The sequence below is a fragment of the Callithrix jacchus genome, chromosome 16 (assembly GCF_049354715.1).
Source record: "Callithrix jacchus isolate 240 chromosome 16, calJac240_pri, whole genome shotgun sequence".
Taxonomy (NCBI): domain Eukaryota; kingdom Metazoa; phylum Chordata; class Mammalia; order Primates; family Cebidae; genus Callithrix; species Callithrix jacchus.
The window spans coordinates 70,732,990-70,746,205 of record NC_133517.1 but is presented as its reverse complement, the minus strand read 5'-3'; the positions used below and the strand labels follow the sequence as shown (position 1 = coordinate 70,746,205).

At 42.3% G+C, this 13,216-nt stretch overlaps 1 long non-coding RNA gene across 1 annotated transcript in view; it reads left to right on the top strand.

Moving 5' to 3' along the window:
• LOC128929915 (uncharacterized) overlaps nucleotides 1-12,246 on the top strand; it is a 67,252-nt gene extending 55,006 nt beyond the window's left edge. The window contains exons 2-3 of the long non-coding RNA XR_008477227.2: nucleotides 10,922-11,125; nucleotides 11,556-12,246. This is a non-coding gene — a long non-coding RNA (uncharacterized LOC128929915). The remainder of the gene's footprint in view (nucleotides 1-10,921; nucleotides 11,126-11,555) is intronic.
• The last annotated feature ends 970 nt before the right edge of the window (nucleotides 12,247-13,216 follow it).

The window sequence follows — 13,216 nt, the reverse complement described above, 5'->3', positions numbered from 1 at the left end:
TAAGTACTTCTCTTGAATAAACTCAGTCTGAGGGATGAAAGATTAAACATGGTAGTATCCCTCCAACCTCCTTCCTCTACCTGTCCTTTCCCATCACCAAAGTCCTCTTTTCTGCAGGTGCTAGATGAAAATGGATATTGATTGTGTTGAGGACAGGAGGCCTTCATGCAAAAGTACCACTGGGTTCCAGCTTAGCCAACCAACTGAATGATTTCATAGAGATTTCATCAAGACAGATGCTGATGGGAGGTTGGTGGAGAGGTAGTCAGAAAAGGGACTGACAGCCCAACTAAGAGAATTGGGAAGGTTTAATGTTAAAGATGGAAATTCAGCTGGGCTTCTATGAGAGTTTAGGAGAACTAAGGGACAGGGAGAGACCAAAGTGGCAGAAAGAATGAAACCTACTGAACGAAGTCCTAAGAGTCAGTGTAGTGTATGAGAAGTACATGGACTTTAGAATCAGCCCTGGCCAGATCACAGAACAGCACTGTGAGCTTGGAGAAGTTCATTACGGTTGTGTGCTTACCTGTAGAGACCTGGATAAAATAGGGTTTCTGTGAAGACGGATCAGTGATAGGACACGAAAGAGCTTGAGACCCTGCCCAACATGCAGACTTCTCTGTTTCTGGTTTTTATGCTTCTTTGTTCTCCTTTTAACTCCCATCACCTAAAATTTTGAAACTGATCATAGGCACTTATTTTGTTGAAGATTTCACTGGCCTTCTGTTAGGGAAGAGTAACTCTTTATAATGATATGGCAGTTTGCTGTTTTGAAACTGTTTAATGAATATTATTATCATCTGCTCTTCATAGCAACTCTGTGAATTACAGTCTTATCCTAGTTTTTACAAATGGGGACATTGAGGCTCATTGTTGCATAGCCAATAGTTAGTGCTGAAACCAAGTAGTTTGGATTAAAGTGCTGTTTTCAACCACAGACAGCATAGAAGCATTTATGAGGACTCCTCTGCTTCTGGTTTCAATACTCTGTGTAATCGTGGTATCCTGGAAACTACTTTGGGTATCCTTTTAACCCGGTTTTCCAGAGGTATCTTGCCATTTGACCAGGAAACCGGGAAGATCAGAGTGAAATGAAAATGGAGACTGGGCCACTCTGCATTGGTAATAAAGTTTCTCCATGTTGCCAATCTTTAAACCATAGCCATGTTACACTGAATTAATTACTAGGTGCTAAGAACTGCTTCTAAGGCACCGGAGGGAAGGGGAGGGAGAGAACTCTCCCTCCTCCATCTTCCCTCTGCTGCACATATATACATGCATGTCCAGTACTAGCATTAAAAGTTAGCAGAGATTTCAAGAGTTCCTCCTCTACATGTACGCAGATGGCTTGCTTGTAATCTTCTGACTCCTGTTCATTAATTTGATGTGCATTTTGTTGCCTGCTCAGTTTTCTTTCTTGATTCTGGTCATGCTCTTATCCCTGCTATTATAAGAATGACAGCTTCCAGAATTCTGTCTTAATTTAATCACAGTGTCACAATTATAGCAGCCAACCTCACTTTCCACTTCTGCAGCTACCCTGCAACCTGGTTTAAGCAACACTGTTGACTCTTGTGGCTCTTCCTCTGACATGACATATTAACAGGCTCTATAGCCCTGGCCATCCAGAGTTCCACAGCAAGTATGGTGTGAAGCTCTGACAGAGAATGAATGAAGCTGGACAAGACACCATAACACAACTGCACCAGTGGAGAGAGCCAGCTCTCATCATAGGTTTCTGTCTTCACAAAACATTGAGGTCCCCTCCGCAGTGTCCTTGTCATAAGAACTGATAAGGGTGAGGGAAAAGACAAGTTAAAAATGTACATGAAATAAGATCTAGTTGACCATAAATCATTGACATGCTATTCCTCATGTCCTAATTATCTTTGGATGTTTTCCTTGTCCTTTAAGATTGTATCTATCATAGAAAAATGAATTGTATCATTTGTAGAGAACAGTGGAAGCTAATTAAAAACAAAACCAAGAGCCACAGATGTAATTATTACACAATGAAATAAGGATAACATCATCTGATGCCATTTCATATACCAAAAGTGAATTTTAATTAGAACCGCAGGTGGTAACTAAGAAATCAGTTATAAAGAAATTTTATCTTTACTGCCTATTTACAAAATAATTATGCATCACAATTATTGTTTGGGTATACATCAGATTTCTTGAAAATGTTCCTTAAAAGGAGAACTGTTCTTGATCTTGGTCTGTACAACACAAATAAATAAACATACTTCTTTATTGAGACCAATGTGCCGAATCTGATACTGCAGGCATGCAAGATTTAGGACCGTATGAAACTTGTAATCATTTTGTATCAAAAGATTAGATTCATTCTTCCTAGTTCTGTAAAGCATTAATATGACAATGCTTTACATCTCTGTAATGACAATGAAATAAATATTTTAAAGCATCTACTTTTGTCTTTACACATAATTTATAATACTACTTTATGACTCTGTGTGTGTGCATATAAAATACACGGTTCATTCTAGTGTAATATACAAAATAACAGCAATATATTTGTACGTATTGTTTACAGGTTGAAGTGGTACTGAGCAAATGGCAAAGCCTTCTAATAAGTAATTCCTAAAAGACCCTTTACAGAATCAAAGTCATGTTTTGTCTCCATCTTGCAGATGGGAAATGGAGAGGGCAAAAGGGTCAACAGGATAGAAGGCAATGGCACATGTACACCTATGTAACAAACCTGCACGTTCAGCACATGCATCCCAGAACTTAAAGTAAAACAAACAAACCAAAAAAACCACAGAGACAGAATTTAATTTTATCTGTACATAAGAAAATAGGTAATCATGACGAAGCATTCTGGTTTTTCAGCTTTCACGGATTTATAATCAAATTATTGAAACTATTAAAAAAAAAAAGAAGGCAAGTAGGAGTGTTTATCTCTAACGTTCACTGCTTGCCCAAGGCTAGCTGGAATGCTGTGTGAAGGAGGACCCTGGCACCATGCTTTGGCCCAGGGGAAGTGTGTCGTGGAGGTGGTGGGTGATCAGTGTCTGCCATGGCCATGGGGGTGCTGTGGATGGTGATGAGGTGCATGTAATCAACTTCCTGGTTTGGCAAATAAAAACCCAAACAAGGTTGGAATCTACATTTCTGTGTTCTAACTTTAGTTAACTGTACCCCTTTTCCCCAATGACTAAATTGCTGTGTGACTTTGGGCAAGCTCTGTAACTACTCTGATCCACAGCTTCTCTGTCTTTCAAATAGGAGCAATGATACAACTCAGTTCTCTTTGTGTAGCACCAGAATAATCAATCTGAAATTATTGTACAAAACCTCACATTTAAAAATGGACACAGTAGCCTGTGTGTGGTGGCTCACACCTGCAACCTCAGCACTTTGGGAGGCCGAGGCAGGTGGATCACAAGGTCAGGAGATCGAGACCATCCTGACCAACATAGTGAAACCCTGACTGTACTATTAGCTGGGCATGGTGGCAGATGCCTGTAATCCCAGCTATTCGGGAGGCTGAGGCAGGAGAATTGCTTGAACCTGGGAGGCAGAGGTTGCATGAGTCAAGATTGTGCCACTGCACTCCAGCCTAGTGACAGAGCGAGACTCTGTCTCAAAAAAAAAAAAAGGTACAGTTAATATGTAGTCTGTCTTCTTTTCTTCATTTAATGTAGCATTTAGGTAACCCAAGTCAAGGGACCCAAGAGAAAGGACAGGAAGCACAACTGGATGGGCCCTATAGGAGTTAGTAAGATTTAGATGTGGTCCTAAGGATGGGGCCCCAATGCTAGGATTAGTGTCCTTGTAAGAAGAGGATGAGACTGGAGCTCTCTCCACCTTGTGAAGACACAGTGAGAAGGGGTCCATCTGCAAGCCAGGAAGATGAGGCCCTCCCTCGCCAGAACCCAACCATGCTGGCACCTTGACCTTGGGCATGTCCGCATTCATAACTGAGAAATGAATGTTTAAGCTTCCCCGTCTTTGGTATTTTTTTGTAGTAGCCTGAGAAGACTAAGACACCTATATATGCCTGGCTTTCTTATAAATATTTAAACTGCTACAGTGAACGCAGAAATTCCTGTTCTTGTGCATTTTACATTCTACTATGGGTAGACAATACACAAATACATGACATGATAAATGCATACATAGATAAACAAATCCATAGATATATACAATTATAGCAATAAAATAGTAAAGGAACATTTAAGGCGTCAGGTAGTAATAAATGCTATGAAGTACAAGTCAGCAGGATTTGAGAGAAAGCAGGCACTTGTAGGGAGGATGCTATTTCAGATAAAATGACTGGAGGGTGTCTGATGGCTTGACGTATGATCACACATCTGAAAGAAGTGAGGGAGCTGGCCATGTAGCTATCTTGGGGAAGACTGTTACAGGCACAGGTATAGCAAATGCCAAAACTGTGTTCCCTGGGTTCAAGGAACAGGAAGGGAGATAGTATGGCTTTTCCTCTTCTGCAAGCTTTTCCATTAAGGTACATTTTTGAGGTGTAGCCAATGTATCTCAGGGGCCCAGGAAAATCATACACTGGTGCTTACAGACATGGCCTCATGTAGGAGATTAGAATTCTTTTGTTACCACTGTCAGTTCATTTTCCATGTTTGCCATTATAGACACATTTTTTAGACCATGGTGGTGTTACTTGTGCCCTGTAAGTCGATAAATATAATTTATTTTTCTTGCAGTGGATAATTTTTTTTACTGATTCAGAGTCTAATTATTGTAGTGGTAGAAATGAACAGAAACATTGCTTAAAAGGTGCAGTCTGCCAAACAATGGATGTGTCTCTGACTTGTCCAGGACAGTTTCTCCAGCTGGAACAGGGAAACTGCATTGTAGTCATCCCTCTGCCTCTTCATTTTCTTTCTTTCTTTCTTTCTTTTTTTTTTATTGGATGGAGTCTTGCTCTGTCACCAGGCTGGAGTGCAGTGGCGAGATCTTGGCTCACTGCAACCTCTGCCTCCTGGGTTCAAGTGATTCTCTGGCCTCAGCTTCCCAAGTAACTGGGACTGCAGGCACACACAACCATGCCCATATAATTTTTGTATTTTTTAGCAGAGATGGGGTTTCACCATGTTGCCAGGATGGTCTTTATCTCTTGACCTCATCATCTGCCCACCTTGGCCTCCCAAAGTGCTGGGATTACAGGCGTGAGCCACTGCGCCCAGCCCTGCCTTTTTATTTTCCTCCCTCGCCTGCTCTTCCTGGTAGTGCTTCTAGCTTACCCTCTTCAATGCCAAGAGAGGCCACGCTTTGCTGTGTTCCTACTGTGTGCTAGGGAGTGTTCTGCATAGTCTGTGCACATTTGCTCAGTTTTCTCAGTTCTTAAGGGGTGTTAAGAAATATCAAATAAGACTGACAAAATTAGGTGAAATAAAGCATGTAAGAGGTGTTTAGCACAGTGCCTGGTACCTGGTGGTTTTTCTGAGTTACTTTATTTAGTCCTTCTAAAAAAATATCTATGAAAGGGGCGTTAATAATTCTCATCTTATGGGCCCAGGGAGTTTAAGTAACTTCTCCAAGGCCACTCTGTCAGTTTCAGTGAACGTTAGGGTTTAAATCTCAGTCTATCTATGCTAAAGCCTGTGCTCTTTTTCTTACTGTGTTGCCTCTCTGCACTCTATTTTCCTTCCATGTATAAAATGGGAATAAGATTTATATACAAGTGCATACATCTATACATCTACATATGTACATGAATATATGTCAGAGGGGTGTTTTGAAAATTAAATGCTTTATATATGTAATTGAGATGGCAGTATTCAAATACAACGAAGATATTATTTAGAGATCTAAATACCTGATATTATAAAGATATCTGTGTCAGAAGACACATGAAGTAGAGTTCAAAATAGTGAAGAGTGCTAGTTGGTAAAAAGTACAGTGGTATGTGATGAGGCACTAACAAGCTTGTGGGGTATTCAGAGAAGAAAATGATCATGACGGGTTGATGTAGGTGGAAGAGTGAGTCAGGGAATGTGCTAGGAGGAGCAGAGTGCAGGGCATCACAGGTAAAGAGCTGCACACCTGTGCAAAGACCAGAGGGGTGTGTGTGTGTGTGTGTGTGTGTGTGATTGCACGGGACAGTGAGGATACAGCACTGTGTACAGGCTTCATAGGCAGAAAGATGGGCATGGAGTTTGAGGGCTTTGAAGATTTGGCATTGGGGTGTGAGGTCCTGTTCCTGTGTGCAGGGCTTCAGTCAGGCATATAAGTAGAAGATGGATGGGTGAATAAGATCACATGTGATAGAACCAAATAGGGTGCCTGAAGCAACACGTGCTGTGCAAATCTTATATATGCCTGTATTAGCCAGGGCACTCTAGAGAAACGAAACTGATAGAATATATATAGATACAAAGGAGGGGATTTATTGTGGGAATTGGCTCACATAATTTTGGAGGCTGAGAAGTCCTGCAATCTGCTATCTGCAAGCTGGAGACAAGCTGGTGATGCCATTTCCAGTCCAAACACGAAAGTCTGAGAACCAGGGAAGTCAGTGGTGCATGTCCCAGTCCAAGTCTGAATCTCTGAGGACTGGGGGTGGAACAGTGGGAGGGGATAGTGTAAATCCTGGTCAGAGTCTGAAGGCCTAAGAAAGAGGAGCACTGATGCCCTAGGGTGGGAGAGATGTGCATTCCTAGCTCAAGGAGAGAAAAGAGTCACTCTTCTTCATTTTTTTTCCCATTCTATTTGGGGTCCTCAGTGAATTGACTGATACCCACCCACATTGGCGAGGGCAACCTTATTTACTTAGTCTACTTTTGAAGAGTGAAGTGAAGCCATTTTCTTTCTCTAACCTGATTTCCTCCTCTCCCCTCCTCTCCTATTTTCTCTTCTCTTCTCCTGTCTGACTCTCTTTCATTCCTCTTTTTCTTTTTTCTTTCCTGCCCAGCTGACAAGGTAAGTAAGAACAGGGACATCCTTCGGTTTGGAAGGTATATGTGGGCCGGGTGGAACAAGAAGTGTCATCCCAGGTATTTCCAGTTGCTTCTACTCCATTGTTTTCTACAGTTGTTCAAAAAGGAATTCCAGATCACTTTCAAGCCATAACCAAGATGCGAGTGGCACAGGATGCCGGTGCTCCGTCCACAATCTGTCACAACCGACATTTCCATGCACAGTGGCCTCATTTCCAATGACAAGCACCTGCATCTTCATGAGAAGACTGTCAGGCTGCTGGAGCCCACTGTGTCCATCCATGATGGGGGCCTGACATATAGGATGGGGCTAATAATCAATGACTGCCAGGTGTGAGTATAAGCAGCTGAGCCTCCTCATCCCCCAGATGGAATATTTCTGATGCACCTGTTGCACAGTTTCCCCCGTATCCTCTGGGGATGCAGCTCCAGCTGTCTACTGTGGTTGCTGACTCTACAGTGCGCTCCTTATTGGCTTCATTCTTCATCTATCCCTTTCCCATTCCCCCACCAGGTCTCCGTGCTTACAAAATAAACTCACCCCATAGGTCCTCTTCTCAGGGCTTGCTTCTGTGGGCATCCCACCTAGAAAAAGGGGTAGAATGTCAATGGCAATCTCTTTAGACCTGCCGCTGATGTGCACAAAAGTCTTCTCTGTTATTGCAGGATCCAGCTAAGCTCACTAGGTAGGAAACAAGATAGAAATGTGAAATGAAAAATCTATATGCAGTTATAAAGAAAGTCTCTTTTGTATACCTCTCTTAGAACCAGCAGTGGTTTGAGAGGGACAACTGGCTGACTACTTGGTGCTTTAAATGAGGGGTCAGCAAATGTATAAGGGCCAGAGAGTAAATACTTGGAGCTTCACAGGCCAGGCACTCTGTTGCAACTACTCAGTTCTAACGCTGTAGTGCAAAGGAGGTGATCATAGACAATATGTAAAATGATGAGTGGGGTTATTTTCCAATAAAACTTTACTGACAAAAATAGAGACCCAGATTTGTCTTGCTGCTGGTTTAGATGCTGCCCATCTTCATCTATTTAATAAAGTGTTCAGCTTGCATTTAATTTCACGTTTCTTCCTTTGCCTTCCGCTCACTGTCTTGACCATCCTTCCTACACATTTGTGTTTTCTGCTTGTACTTAAAGGTTCTTCCCAGGGTTTTTTCCTCTGGAAATTCTCCCTGAACCCCCAAGTGTGGCTTAGGGGCTTCTCATCCATGTTTTCCACTGGGTACAGTGCTCACCTGTTTCTTGCTACTTATAGCCTAGCTGATGAACTTTATATTTTGACTTAAATTTTTTTTTTTTTTTTTTTTTTTTAGTGAGAGGCCTTTCAGTTGTGACAGAAATCTATCTCAAAGTTGCTCCAATGCAAAAAAAGTTTTCTCTTAAGTTTGCATTAATTGATTTTGTGATTAAATCGCAAATATACACCTGAAGCACTTTTAACTTTTCCAGAATCTGTTAACAGTCTTGCTCTACCGCAGTCCCCTTTCCTCATGGGCATAATGACATATGTCCCTGTTTGCCTGGGAGTATTCTGGTTTACATCTTTTGTCCTCAAGCAATTATAAATAGTGTCCCCTTTGACTCTCATGAGTGCCCTGGAATTTGCAATAAATTATATGGTCACCTACTTAATGACATGCTAGTCAGATTTTCCAACTTCTTGGTCACTTTCAAGGACGAAGAGTTAGTCCTCTCCATTCAAAACCTCTTATCTCTTATTCTACCCTAGGCCCCCAAACATAGGAGAGTCTATGGCCACTCTCCATGTGCTCATTTCCCTGTCCTGCCCTTGCTTCTCTGAATTTATGAATGGGAAGGAGACAGGAAAAAACGTACTTCCTTTTATGGTTGTTCATGGTGGTTTTTCCATGCCCTTTTGGACTGATTTTATTATTTTGGTTTGTAGTCCTGTCTATGTCACAGGAGAATAAACACTGGTGTCTTGTGGGGACACATCTGGATTATATTTTTGGGAAGATCTCAAGGGGACCCCATCTTGTGTAGTCAGCTGCCTTGCCAGAGGCCTGGTTGAGGCTCAGCCTCTTCCCGCTTCCCACCTTCACGTGTGGTCAAGCCCACATCCTCTGGCTGCTGGGCTCTCTAGCCTGGCCGGCAGCTCTCTTGGAAGATACTGGTAAGATGGTTTGAGATGGTTTAAAACAAATTCTGTTGTACCAGCTCTGCCTGCCAAATGGAGGTAGTGAGGGGTCCCCTTGGCTTTCCTTTCTTGGCTTTTTGGGTCTTTTCCTTTTGTTACAGATCAGTAGCAATGGTCTCTCTGTCAGTTCAGAAGACCAGAAACTCGTACTACAGATCATCCCCAATTCCTGAGTGATGGAGTAGTGATGGTGGTGGGGAAGCATGTTTTGTACAACTCTACCTTCCAGGAAGAAAGGGGCTGATATTAGTTGAAAATTCTCTTTAATGTTAGGGGTAGAAATATGAAACCATTGTTTTTTCATAATCTCTCTCTTCTTCCAAAAGACACTGGCGTCTCAAAGAACGTGGAAAGGTACAGTAAAGGGGGATATGCTACACCCCAGTGCCTCCAGGTGGCTGTAGAAGAACTTAGTATTTTTTTGTTCTGGCTTCTCACGTGATAGAACACAATTGTTCCTTGCTGTTGGTTCTATCATAATTCATGGAAAATGGGAACATCTCTCATTTTACACTTCATACTATCATGTTACAAATTCAAACAATTTGTAACATGGGTAGATAGTACAATCAGGCCACCATGGAGCTGGCCTTACACAAGCATGTGCTGGCTTCAGGACCCACTGTCTCCCCATCCTTCAGTTCTTCTCCTTCTGTACTGGTCTTACTCTGTTCTAGAAGAAGCTTTTTGCATGTGGTGGAGGAGAGGCACGTGACTAATGACTGTCCCAGGTTTATTTTATTGCAGTCCCCAACCTAGAGGAGAATAAGCTTCACTGTTACTTGGTATACATAGGCCCCAGGGAAGTTTTATGATTGGTCCTGCTTAGATCATTTATCCATGCTTTGGCCAAGCACTGTGGCCAGGGCGATGAGGTGCTTGACCAGCTGGACTGAAGCTATGTGTTTATTTCCGTGACAGGAGTGGGGAGGAGATGATGTGACTAGAAGCTTTCCACTCCTACCAAAAATCATATGGCGTTTTAAAATGGGGGAATAGCCATGACCTCAGTGACAGGGACAGTGAACTGAAAAGGAACAGAAGCAAGAAAGACAAGTCGGTCCAGTTTAGATCACCTTAGGTCACCCAGTCACTTGCCAAGCCGCCAACTGATTACAAATTCAGGAGCAAGCCTCGCTGGGATCAGTACAAACACCCAGCTTAATTTTTTTCAATCCACAGAATTGAGAGCTATATAGCTTTTTACTGTTTGGGAATGATTTGTCACTCTGCAAAGGCTAACTAATACAAGTACTAAGGAATAATATTTTATCACTGTTACTTCACAGATGTGCCACCAAATCTGGATGAACATATAATTTTATTTTTGCTCTCACTGAATACACATACACCCACATGCACACAGGCACACGCATATGTGTACATAAATATTGTTACTGCCAGATCTACCATTAAGTATTAAGCTTATGTAGGTTATGGAATAAGGTATCCAGAGGGTTACAACTTAAAATATGAGGCAAGAGGCATGATGTAATAAAAAGTTGGCACCAAGAAAAAGTGCAGGCTTACTAGAGACTGCACGGGACCTTTGCTCATTAGTAGAAAAGACAGCATGGTCAGAGTAGTTAAGTAAGTTCTACTGAAATAATAACATAGTACTGAAGAATGACTGTCATGTTAATAGTCAGATATAATGGAGTTTTTTATAGGTCCATGGAGATCTCAGTGATTTTTGAGCCCCAACCAACACTTTGATCTCAGCTTTGTAAGACTCTGAGCAGAGGACCCAGTTAGGCTGTTCCTAAACTCCTCACCTATGGAAACTGTGAAATTAAAAATGTGTCTTGTTTAGGAAAGACCTGGAACCAACTCAAATGCCCATAGATGGTAGACTGGACAGAGAAAATGTGGGACATATACACCATGGAATACTATGCAGCCATAAAAAATGATGAGTTCATGTCCTTTATATAGACATGGATGTACCTGGAAACCATCATTCTCAGCAAACTGACATGAGAACAGAAAATCAAACCCTGCATGTTCTTACTCATAGGTAGGTGTTGAACAATGAGAACACATGGACACAGGGAGGGGAGCATCACACACTGGGGTCTGTTGGTGGGGCTAGGGTAGGGAGAGCAGGGATTAGGGAGTTGGGGAGGGATAACATGGGGAGAAATGCCAGATATAGGTGATGGGGGGATGGAGGCAGCAAACTACATTGCCGTGTGTGTACCTATGCAACAATCCTGCATGTTCTTCACATGTACCCCAGAACCTAAAGTGCAATAAAATTTAAAAAAGTGTATTGTTTTAAGTTGCTTATTTTGTGCTAATTTGTTATGCAGCAATTGAAATCTAACACATAGGAAGAAAATTAGCATGGGGTAAGCTGTTAACTATTCCTGGATTAAACTATAAAGTCAATGGGGGCAGGTGCTGTGTCTATCTATCATGATGATTAACTATTTATTTTTTTTCAGGTGGAGTGTTGCTCTGTCACCAGCCTGGAGTGCAGTGCCTCAATCTCAGCTGACTGCAACCTCTGCTTCCTGGGTTCAAGCCATTTTCCTGCTTCAGCCTCCTGGGTAGCTGGGATTATAGCCATCCACCACCACACTAACCTAATTTTTGTATTTTCAGTAGAGATGGTGTTTCACCATGTTGCCCAGGATGGTCTTCATCTCCTGACCTCGTGATCTGCCCATCTTGGCCTCCCAAAGTGCTGGGATTACAGGTGTGAGCCACCGTACCCAGCCTATGATGATGAACTTTTTGAGCTCTGAGACTGAATACAGGCCCTGTCACTTATTAGCTGCATGTCTTTGGAGGATGTATCTCAGTTTTCTAATCTGTAAAATGGAAATTATAACATTTTGGGAATTGAGGAAGAATAAATGTAATAGTGCATATACAATGCTTAGCATAATCATTGTTACAGTGCTAAGCACTGTGTATGGACTGTTACATTAACTCTTCCTCAATTCCCATATGATGTATGCATTCAGTAAGCATAAGCTATCATATTCAGCTGAAATCACTATTGAATTGTAGCAGGTGACAGTGCCCATCTTTACAGGCATATATATGGAAAGCAAGGAATGGACGATGGAGTGAGTAATTTGAGTGACTGAAGAAATGGATAAATGCTGAACAGCTACCCAAGAAACTCAATTTGCATTTCTTTTTGTTTTTTAAGAGAGATGGTCTTGCTGTCACTCAGGCTGGAGTGCAGTGATGTGATCATGGCTCACTGCAGCCTCAACCTCCTGGGTTCAAGTGATCCTCCCACCTCAGCCTCCCAAGTAGCTGGGACTACAGGAACACATCTCATGTCTGACTAATTTTAAAAGTTTTTGTAGAGTTGGGGGTCTGACTATGTTGTCTAGGCTGGTCTCTAATTCCAGGGCTCAAAAAATCCTCCCATCTGGGCCTCCCAAAGTGCTGGGATTGCAAGCATGCATTACTGTGCTGAGCCTCAATTCATATTCCTTTAAAAAGTCACAGCTTTTATAATTTAAGCCTGTCAGTGCCTGTGGGATAAATCGCCAAAGGAGAGCAGGGCTTGCACAACATGCTTCTTGCTCTCCAGCGGTCATGATAATAGAAAACTCGTGCTCAGATGCATCACCTGGTGACTCTGACGGGGACCACATCTAGAAATTTCCAGGCCAGGGAGACACTTAGGATGGATTCTTCCTCACTCTTCTCTTCTTTGTTTGCACTCGCTTTATTCTCTTGCTGAGCTGCTCTCTGGCTAACTGGAAACTCACACTTTCCTTCTCTCCCGTGCTGCCACAGACACACTTGCCCTTGGCTGCACGAAAAGGATATGCTTGCTGAGCAGCAGGTATAAATTAACTACATGAAATATAATTATTTCATCCTGGCCGTGATAGGAGGAGGGAGGAATAGAAGGAAGGTTTGCTCTGCTGAGTTTAGACTCTGAGAACGTGATCCAGATAAGAACCACTGAAGTGACGCCTGTTTAATAAATATTAAGAACTGGTAGGCCCTGGAGTCTGGGGATTTCAGGACATACAGCACAGTTCTGGAGCTTTGCAAAGTTTTCTTTTAATGAAGCACGAATTTCCCTCACTTAGAGGCTCTGGATGCATCTGTGGAATGGAGGAAATGTACAAAG